The 10,000-nt window shown below is 37.6% G+C and overlaps 1 protein-coding gene across 2 annotated transcripts in view; it reads left to right on the top strand.

The window, feature by feature from the left end:
• Nucleotides 1–1,791: 1,791 nt before the first annotated feature.
• LOC135104684 (uncharacterized) overlaps nt 1,792–10,000 on the top strand; it is a 28,783-nt gene continuing 20,574 nt past the window's right edge. Inside the window, exon 1 of one of the 2 annotated variants that reach the window (XM_064012211.1) lies at nt 1,792–1,929. The gene's annotated coding sequence lies outside the window, so the exon portion shown is untranslated. Of the gene's footprint in view, nt 1,930–6,513; nt 6,827–10,000 lie in introns of those variants that run through there. The other variant, XM_064012210.1, reaches the window with a different exon arrangement.

The raw sequence follows: 10,000 nt of genomic DNA, 5'->3' as shown, positions 1-10,000 counted from the left end.
TTCAGGTATTGACTGTAACATATATATATATTCCATTTTTCATCTTCCTTATTTTTTCCACTGCTTAATTCGTTCCTCCTACCTCCATCTGGCTCATCCTCTTTCCCTTATTATCATTTATCACCTCTTTCTTCTACCAACACAACCACCCACCCATCCAGACACACACACACACACACACACACACACACCTGCCGTAAAACACACACTTCCCTTCCCTACCTGTAATTGCGGCCACCTGTGGTCACCTGTATTGTGGAGACGTGGCTGGCCGTGTGAAAATAAGACGACAAAAGTTCCCGTGTCACATTTCCTTCTGGTAAATATACAGGACATAGTGTGAATTTCTCTCTCTCTCTCTCTCTCTCTCTCTCTCTCTCTCTCTCTCTCTCTCTCTCTCTCTCTCTCTCTCTCTCTCTCTCTCTCCTAGGCTCGATAATTTTTTACATCTATGTAAATGACATGATCGATTACATTAACGACTGCATGCTTGTTGAATATGCTGATGATTCACAATTTCTACACAGATGCAGGATCCACGAACTTGATAATCTGGTCAGCAAAACAGGAAATTTACGAAAGGTAGAACATTATTTTCACAAAAATGGTTTACTGACGAATGCCAGCAAAACTCAATGTATATTCATAGGTACTCGTCAATTAATTTCTAAACTACCACTTAACATCAACATACACCTCAACAGCAGTATCATCACATCCGCTATAAACGTGAAAAACCTCTGTCTGTATATGGACCGATACCTGGTATTTGATAAACATATTAATAAGATAAATAGGAAGGTAATGGGCACTCTTACGCTTATTAATAGAAATCGGGATCTTTTAATCAAACGACACTCACAGTAATAGTACAGTCTCTTGTGTTGAGTATTTTCAATTATTGTAATGTAATATGGGGCACTACACATACAAAACTACTAACGTCACACCTATTTTATATGAACTACAGTGGCTTACTATTAAAGGCAAAATAACACACGATACAGCAGTAGCAATCTTTAAACATCCCAACAGTCTTTATTCTGACCACTTGCTGGTTTTACCGAATGTAAATCAAGTCATCTGTAGCACTACACGCCAGCATAACAAGCTGTATGTCTCAAAGGTAAATACTGACAATGGAGGCGGATCCCTCTCTGTGAGAGGTCCAAGTATACGGAACGACCTCCCACTACATGTCACACAGGCCAATACTCCATCAGCTTTTAAGTTGAGACCAAAAAGTGTGCTTCTCAATGATTAATAAGGTTCACACTACTTTTAATTCTACACTCAGAGTTTTCTTCTTTTGTTTTAAAGTTATTGTTTTACGATTTTTTTTATTGGTTTGAGATTTTTAACTTCTCTTACTGATTCTATTGTCTGTCAACTTTGTTATAATTGTACCACAATTTTTATGTTTCCACGACTTTATTCATATTTTGACATTTTGTACATCTTATTTTAGGATTATAATTTTATGTACTTTGGTGTTTCTTTTAAGATTTTAATTGTTGTCTTGATTCTTTTGTGATAATACTAAGTTTTCCATTGTAATAAGAATAACCACTGTAAGTGGAAATACATTTATTAATAATAAATTAAGAATTTATTCTCTCTCTCTCTCTCTCTCTCTCTCTCTCTCTCTCTCTCTCTCTCTCTCTCTCTCTCTCTCTCTCTCTCTCTCTCTCTCTCTCTCTCTCTAAGGTTTTCCTTTTAGTATGTTCTGCCATTTTTTTTCAGTCATTTCTTTTTCCTAAACTTGTTTCATCAATTTTTCTTTCAGGACATTTCACAAAGAACAAATAGTAAAAAGATAAGAACAAGAAAACTGAGTGCCGCTATAAATCAGTGTTGCACGATGACCAGACAGTGTTGCACAGTGACTTGTGTTGCTTGCCTGCTTGTGTTGCGTTGCTCTTGCAGAAGGTAAGTGCTAATGGCTATATTTTCTTTCTCTCGACTGTATTCTTTAGGATTTCCAAGTATTTACTTACTCGTACGTGATGGAAAGATGGAGAGGGAAGAAAAGTCAAAGGGGGGAAGGGGAAAGGAATAAAAAATAACGCTGTGTGCCACTGTGCAGAGGAAAGGTAGAGAGGTGGGGGGATAAGAATTATATCTTGTACTGTCTTCGAAACCAGAGAAAGAAAAATTAAGTTAATATCTTCTCTCAAAAGGGAACGATGATAGTAATAATAACAATGATGATGATGATGATGATGATGATGATGATGATGATGATAATAATAATAATAATACATATATGTAAACAAATATTATGTTATTGACTTAATGGAAAATATAGACGTCACTTCAGGAATTATTTCTTTCGGTATTAGTATTCGGTATTAGTTACGTTTGGAGAGCTTTTATTTACACCAAGGATGACAGTTTTCCTAGTGGAAATGCAGCTTGCTGACTCACTGTGCACTGTCACTCTTCGCGAGGGTATTTTTGGCGATGATCGTGTACGTATAAGTATCCAAGGATTATTATACTATTAACTTTCATTAAATAACATGGAATAATAAAGTGAAAAAAATGGAAAGAGAGGGAAGGGAGGATTAAAGAAAAAAAAAAAAATGTGTGTGTGTGTGTGTGTGTGTGTGTGTGTGTGTGTGTGTGTGTGTGTGTGTGTGTGTGTGTGTGTGTGTCTGTCTGTCTGTCTGTCTGTCTGTCTGTCTGTGTGTATGTGTGTGTGTGTGTGTGTGTGTGTGTGTGTGTTTTATGTAGGAAGGACACTGGCCAAGGACAACAAAAATCCAATAAAAAAATGCCCACTGAAATGCCAGTCCCATAAAAGGGTCAAAGCAGTAGTCAAAAATTGATGAACAAGTGTCTTGAAACCTTCCTCTTGAAGGAATTCAAGTCATAGGAAGGTGGAAATACAGAAGCAGGCAGGGAGTTCCAGAGTTTACTAGAGAAAGGGATGAATGATTGAGAACACTGGTTAACTATTGTGTTAGAGAGGTGGACAGAATAGGGGTGAGAGAAAGAAGAAAGTCTTGTGCAGCGAGGCCGCGGGAGGAAGGGAGGCATGCAGTTAGCAAGATCAGAAGAGCAGTTAGCATGAAAATAGTGATAGAAGACAGCTAGAGATGCAACATTGCGGCGGTGAGAGAGAGGCTGAAGACAGTCAGTTAGAGGAGAGGAGTTGATGAGACGAAAAGCTTCTGATTCCATCCTGTCTAGAAGAGCAGTATGAGTGGAAACCCCCAGTCATGTGAAGCATACTCCATACATGGACGGATAAGGCCCTTGTACAGAGTTAGCAGCTGGGGGGGGATGGATAAGAAAAACTGGCGGAGACGTCTCAGAACGTCTAACTTCATAGAAGCTGTTTTAGCTAGAGATGAGATGTGAAGTTTCCAGTTCAGATTATAAGCAAAGGACAGACCGAGGATGTTCAGTGTAGAAGAGGGAGACAGTAGAGTGTCATTGAAGAAGAGGGGCTAGTTGTCTGGAAGGTTGTATCGAGTTGATAGATGTAGGAATTGAGTTTTTGAGGCACTGAACAGTACCAAGTTTGCTCTGTCCCTATCAGAAATTTTAGAAAGATCAGAAGTCAAGCGTTCTGTGGCTTCCCTGCATGAAATGTTTACCTCCTGAAGGGTTGGACGTCTATGAAAAGACTTGGAAAAGTGCAGGGTGGTACCATCAGCGTAGGAGTGGATAGGACAAGAAATTTGGTTTGGTTTAGAAGATCATAATGAATAATAAGAAGAGAGTGGGTGACAGGACAGAACCCTGAGGAACACCACTGTTAATAGATTTAGGAGAACAGTGACCGTCTACCACAGCAGCAATAGAACGATCAGAAAGGAAACTTAAGATGAAGTTACAGAGAGAAGGATAGAAGCCGTACGAGGGTAGTTTGGAAATCAAAGCTTTGTGCCAGACTCTATCAAAAACTTTTGATATGTCCAAGGCAACAGCAAAAGTTTCACCAAAATCTCTAAAAGAGGATGACCAAGACTCAGTAAAGAAAAATAGAAGATCACCAGTAGAGCGGCCTTGACGGAACCCATACTGGCGATCAGATAGAAGGTTGTGAAGTGATAGATGTTTAAGAATCTTCCTGTTGAGGATAGATTCAAAAACTTTAGATAGGCTGGAAATTAAAGCAATAGGACGGTAGTTTGAGGGATTAGAACGGTCACCCTTTTTAGGAACAGGTTGAATGTAGGCAAACTTCCAGCAAGAAGGAAAGGTAGATGTTGACAGACAGAGCTGAAAGAGTTTGACTAGGCAAGGTGCAAGCACGGAGGCACAGTTTCGGAGAACAATAGGAGGGACCCCATCAGGTCCATAAGCCTTCCGAGGGGGCCATTTCCTAGCAAGTCGTTCTGGTCTTTTCTTTTTTTTATGCTAACTTTTAGAGCTGGTGTGATATGGGGACTGATATCTTTCTTTAAATTCGGTTTTACTTCTTTAATGGAAAAATGTTTCTCAAATAATTTAAGATAAGTGGTATAAAAAATATTAAATGACTCTTTGGGACATGTTGAATTAATTACATCATTCCAGTTTTCTAAAGCCAGTTCGTTAGTAAATTCACGAAGAGCTAAGGAAGTTATAAATCTTTTCTTGATGATTTTGAGCTTCTGTCTAATATCATCCATTCTAAATTGAGAAAGTATAGGAAGATGGTCAGTTATATCCGTATCAATTATATAATTACCGATATTTTTATCTAACTGAGTGATCCAGATATGATCAATTAAAGATGCCGATGTATTGGTAACTCTAGTTGGCCTTGTAATGATAGGGAACAATGAAAAAGAGAACATTAAGTTTATAAATTCATTAACATTGTCATTTCGGTTCAATAGATTAGTATTGAAATCTCCAAAAATATTTATAGCTGAATATTTCTCTGCAAATACTGTAGAAAGAATATTACTCATTGCATCATAAAAAATTTTAAAGTTACCATTCGGCGGTCTATATACACACATATATAAGCATTTTCTGGGCAAATTTATCACTGCAATACACAAGGTTTCTATGTAGTCATGAGAAACAGTACATTTTTATATCAATGTTGCCTCTAACTTAGAATCAGCATAAATAGCTACCCCACCCCCATGCACATTTCGCGTATTGACGAACATATGATACCCAGGCATAATATACAGTGACGATAGACTAGGATTTAATCGAATTTCAGTAAAGCCAATAATGCTAAGTTTAACAGCGCTATTGTGTATAACATTATTTATAAAATATTGAAGATTTTTAGGGATAGACCTAATATTTAGATTAAGAATTGATAAAGTGTTATTACTTGGTGAGGAAATATTACTTAAATATACATACTCAGTTTTAGGGATATCTAAATTGCTAAGAAAATTTTATTCATTTACATTATTATTGTATTTATCATCTTCAGTAAGTAATGGATCAAATACTAAATTTAAGAAATCATAATGTGAATCTACGTTATTAGAGAGTACAATATTATTCCTCAACATCTCATCATTTAGTGTAGCGAAAGGCAATTCACTCCACAGACTTTGGTTAGAGATCATTATAACCAGTAATTATACAGAGACAATCAACTTATAAGAAGGAACCAGGTTATTTTATGTACTTCCTGCGATTTCTGGTACGTGAAGTCTGCTGTTGTCGCTGTGTCGGGGCTGCACCTGGAGACCCATCACCACCACCAGTACCCGAGAGTGTGGGGCGGCCATGGCAGGACCCACTATTACCACCGACACCAGAAGATCCAGTGGGAGCAGAGCAGGGACCACCAGTACTCCCACCTTCAGCACCAACCGATGATTCACCACCATTTGCTTCATTTGTCTGGACCACTGCTTCCGAAACGTGTCCCACAGCGCCACGAGTCGAGGCATAATTATTTCCACCTTCAGCACCAACCGATGATTCACCACCACTTGCTTCACTCGCCTGGTCCCTTGCTCCCGTGACGTCACCTACTGCTTCAAGGGTCGAGACACCTTCACTGCGAGAGCTTCTTCCCTGGAGTCGATAATTAGTACTCTTATCTTTTATAATTATCCTGGTGTGTTTGAAGAAAGCAATCTTGCCTTCTTCTTTGGCCTTCTTCATGAGAAGTATCTGACTCTTTCTAATTTCTTGGGATGCAGGGCAAAGGTCTTCATCTATATATATGTCAGAACCTTTCAGTTTTCTAGCATTTCGCATCACTGTTTCTCGATCGCTAAACTTCTCGAATCTCGCGACAACAACACGAGAACGAGAAGGCAACACAGGTCCGGTTCTGTGAGCGCGTTCTAGTTTGAGAGCAGGCAACTGAAGCTTTTCTTCAATGAGCTTCGACACTGCTATGGCTGTTTCTTCCCATGTTTCACCAAGTTTTTCTTCAATCCCACTTATGCGTAAATTATTTCGTCTGTTGTAATCTTTTTGGTAATTCTGTCTTTGTTCAAGGTCCTTAATTTGTGACTTCAAAACTTCATTAGTAGCTTTACTTTCACTTGCAAATTTCCTGAGCTCTTTTACTTCACTTTGCAGATCCTTGACTTCAGCATGAGAAAACTCCAGGCTTCGAGTTAGGTCCTGGATGGTTACCTCTGCTTCTCGTATTCTTGACTTGAACTGGTCAACTACAAAATCCTTGGCAGTATGGAAAGTCTTTTCTTGATAATCAAGCTAGACTTTAATAACTTCGGTATCCATTGCGAAGACCAGCTAAGTTTCAACACGAACAACGAAGTTCCAACACGGAAACCGAGCACAGCCAGGCACATCCGCTTGCCACCACAGCCAGTGTGTGTGTGTGTGTGTGTGTCCACTACAGCAAGTGATAAATAGGGTATTCGGATGTAATAAGGTGTGTGTGATAGATTTTATTTTCAAGAACATTAACTGCAATCTGATAGTGTTGAACAGTGAAACAGGTTACTTTTGAAATGTAATTCAAGACAGCTTTTCAATGCGGATAATCTTGAAACCCACAAGACGGAATGATACATTCACGCAGGCAGATGGAGGACAGTTAAGTATAGTGACCATTGCTAAATCAGGTTCAGCTTGAAACGAGAGGAAACTTCCAAAAAATTAGAACATAAGTAGGATACTTGTCTTTAGGAAAGCAAATTTTGAAGACTTAAGAAATGGTTTGACCATTTTGAAATGAGCGTTTAGGCGTTGTGCTTTCCGGGGATTGCCCGGCTTGCATCCCACCAAACCTTGTACTGGACTAATTACCAGCTTAGAGCCTGTGTTGCTGATAACCTCGCTCTTCATACACCATCTCTCTCTCTCTCTCTCTCTCTCTCTCTCTCTCTCTCTCTCTCTGCATATACAATTATATTTCATGCATATCTATTTCTATCAGCGATCAATACTTCCCTATGAATCATTAGAATTTGAGTAAAATCTGCCTGTCAGTCAGTCAAGCTGCTCACCCCCCTCACTCTCTCTCTCTCTCTCTCTCTCTCTCTCTCTCTCTCTCTCTCTCTCTCTCTCTCTCTCCATTGTGAATTTCGTTAAAATGTGATAGGTTTCCTTTTAGATGTGATATTTTCCTTAAGCTATGATGTTATATTTTTATTCTTTAGTTTAGCGTTGGTGGCTTTCGCTGTTAAGGCAACAGCTCTTGAGGGGTCAAGTAATGGCCCCCTATTAGCCTTTTCTTCAAAAAATACTTATTTACTGAGTAAATAAGCCCTTTTCTCAGCTGTGGAGGTGACAAGAGCCAGCGGGAGAGGTAGCTTCCATCCTGGCTGGCAGCACAAGAGGAATTAACCATGGATTAACTCTGACCCTGTGACCTCACTCGGTCACCCATGGAGACGTAACAACGCCTGGAGGAAACGTTGCCAGGTATTGTGGCGATCGCAAAAAAAAAAAAAAAATGCATCATTAAAAAAACATATTACGCCTGTTTTAGAGCATCACAGTGTATATCTATATCTATATCTATCTATCTATCTATCTATCTATCTATCTATCTATCTATCTATCTATCTATCTATCTATCTATCTATCTATCTATCTATCTATCTATCTATCTATCTATCTATCTATCTATCTATCTATCTATAGATTATGTCTATCTATCTATCTATCTATCTATCTATCTATCTATCTATCTATCTATCTATCTATCTATATATATATATATATATATATATATATATATATATATATATATATATATATATATATATATATATATATATATATATATATATAGATAGATAGATAGATAGATAGATAGATAGAGATATAGATATACACTGTGATGCTCTAAAACAGGTGTAATATGTTTTTTTAATGATGCATTTTTTTTTTTGCGATCGCCACAATATATATATATATATATATATATATATATATATATATATATATATATATATATATATATATATATATATATATATATATATATATATATATATATATATATAAAACACCATTTATTTTTGTGGTAAGAAGTACCTGACATGAGGTGTGTTTTTTAGCATAAATGTAGCTGGGCGGCAGGCCGGGGAATTCCTGGAAAGGACAACGCGTAAACCTACATACCTACAGAGAGTCAACTGGTAACGGAGTTAAGGGGAAAGCCAAGTGAGGTATGGGAACCTGATGAGAGAGGTAAGACAGGGAGTGAGGTGTGCGAAGTGAGGTGCAAGGGTGGTGTCAGGCTGACAGGTGAGCTGAGATGGCTGAAGCCAGATCAAGTCGGAGGGTAATGGAGTGTGGATAATGGACGGGGATGGAAGAGGGTGAGAAGGAAAGATTAATACTAATAAGCTGTATAAATATTTTGTTAGTAAACTACACGTAAAAGTCAAACTACCGCTCAGTTACCTTGACTCCAATTGTAGGTGAAATGAAGGAGTCTGTCATTGAGAAGAACATCAGGGATAATGCATAGGTTGATACAGGACTGACGGCATGGCTTCACGAATGGGAATTCATGCCTCGCAAGGTTTTTTTTTTTATTATTTTATTTACTTATTTTTTATTTTGTTCATTTTTTTTTTTTTGTAGTAAATCATATAAGGCGGCAGATGATGGGAATAGTTACTGCTTAATGTACCTTGATTGTAACAAGGCGTTTAATAAGGTGTCCCACCAGAGGCTCTTCAACGAGGTTGGGTGACAGAAAGTTATAATCAATGGCTCTAAATCCGAGTATGGACAAGTAATTAGTGGGATGCCACGGTTATTATTATTTTGATGTACATTGATGATATAGATAATATGATTAGTTGCGCTATTAGTAAATTTGTGAACAACATGAGGATAGGTTAATTTGGTCGGATTCTGATGTAACCGCCCTGCAGACAAACTTAGATCAAATTAACAAATGCAAAAGATAGATGGAAAATGCAACTTAGCACTAGCAAATGCAAAGTAATTAGCGAAGGTAGAAAAAATCCACGTTATAGATATACAATATAGAATGAGGGTCCATAAAAATCAGACGACGAAAATTATTTAGGAGTTTTAGTTGGCTCTGATCTGTGTCAGAGAAAACAGTGCATAGAGGTAAAAAATAAAAGCAAATCGTGTATTAGGATAAATTTTCATGAGCGTTAAAAGTAGAAGTCCCAGAGTAATATTAAAGTTATATTTGGGGCCCTATAAAATCTCATCTAAATTTTGCGTTATAGTTATGGTATCCATATTACAGGAAAGATACAGGTCTGTTAGGTAGTCAGTACAGAGGACATTGACTTAAAAGATACAGGGGATTAGAAGTATTCTTTACGTAAGGAGATGGGTGTTTAAATTTACACTCTTTAGTTAGGCATAGATTAGATGGAATAAGAGATATAGCAGGGATGGAATCCCCAGGGTCAGTAGTGATTAAAGGGAAATAAAATAGGTTTAAGCTTCATAAAGTTAGATTAAAAAAATAATATTAATTGGTTGCAATTATAGATTAATGGAATAGACTCAGTAATCAAGTTATTAGTGCCATGTCAGGACAGAGCTTTAAAAGAAGATAATACAAATTCATGGTGATAATAGCTGGAAGGAAATAGGAATT

This window comes from Scylla paramamosain, chromosome 11 (assembly GCF_035594125.1).
Source record: "Scylla paramamosain isolate STU-SP2022 chromosome 11, ASM3559412v1, whole genome shotgun sequence".
Taxonomy (NCBI): Eukaryota; Metazoa; Arthropoda; class Malacostraca; order Decapoda; family Portunidae; genus Scylla; species Scylla paramamosain.
This window is presented reverse-complemented; position numbering and strand designations above follow the sequence as displayed.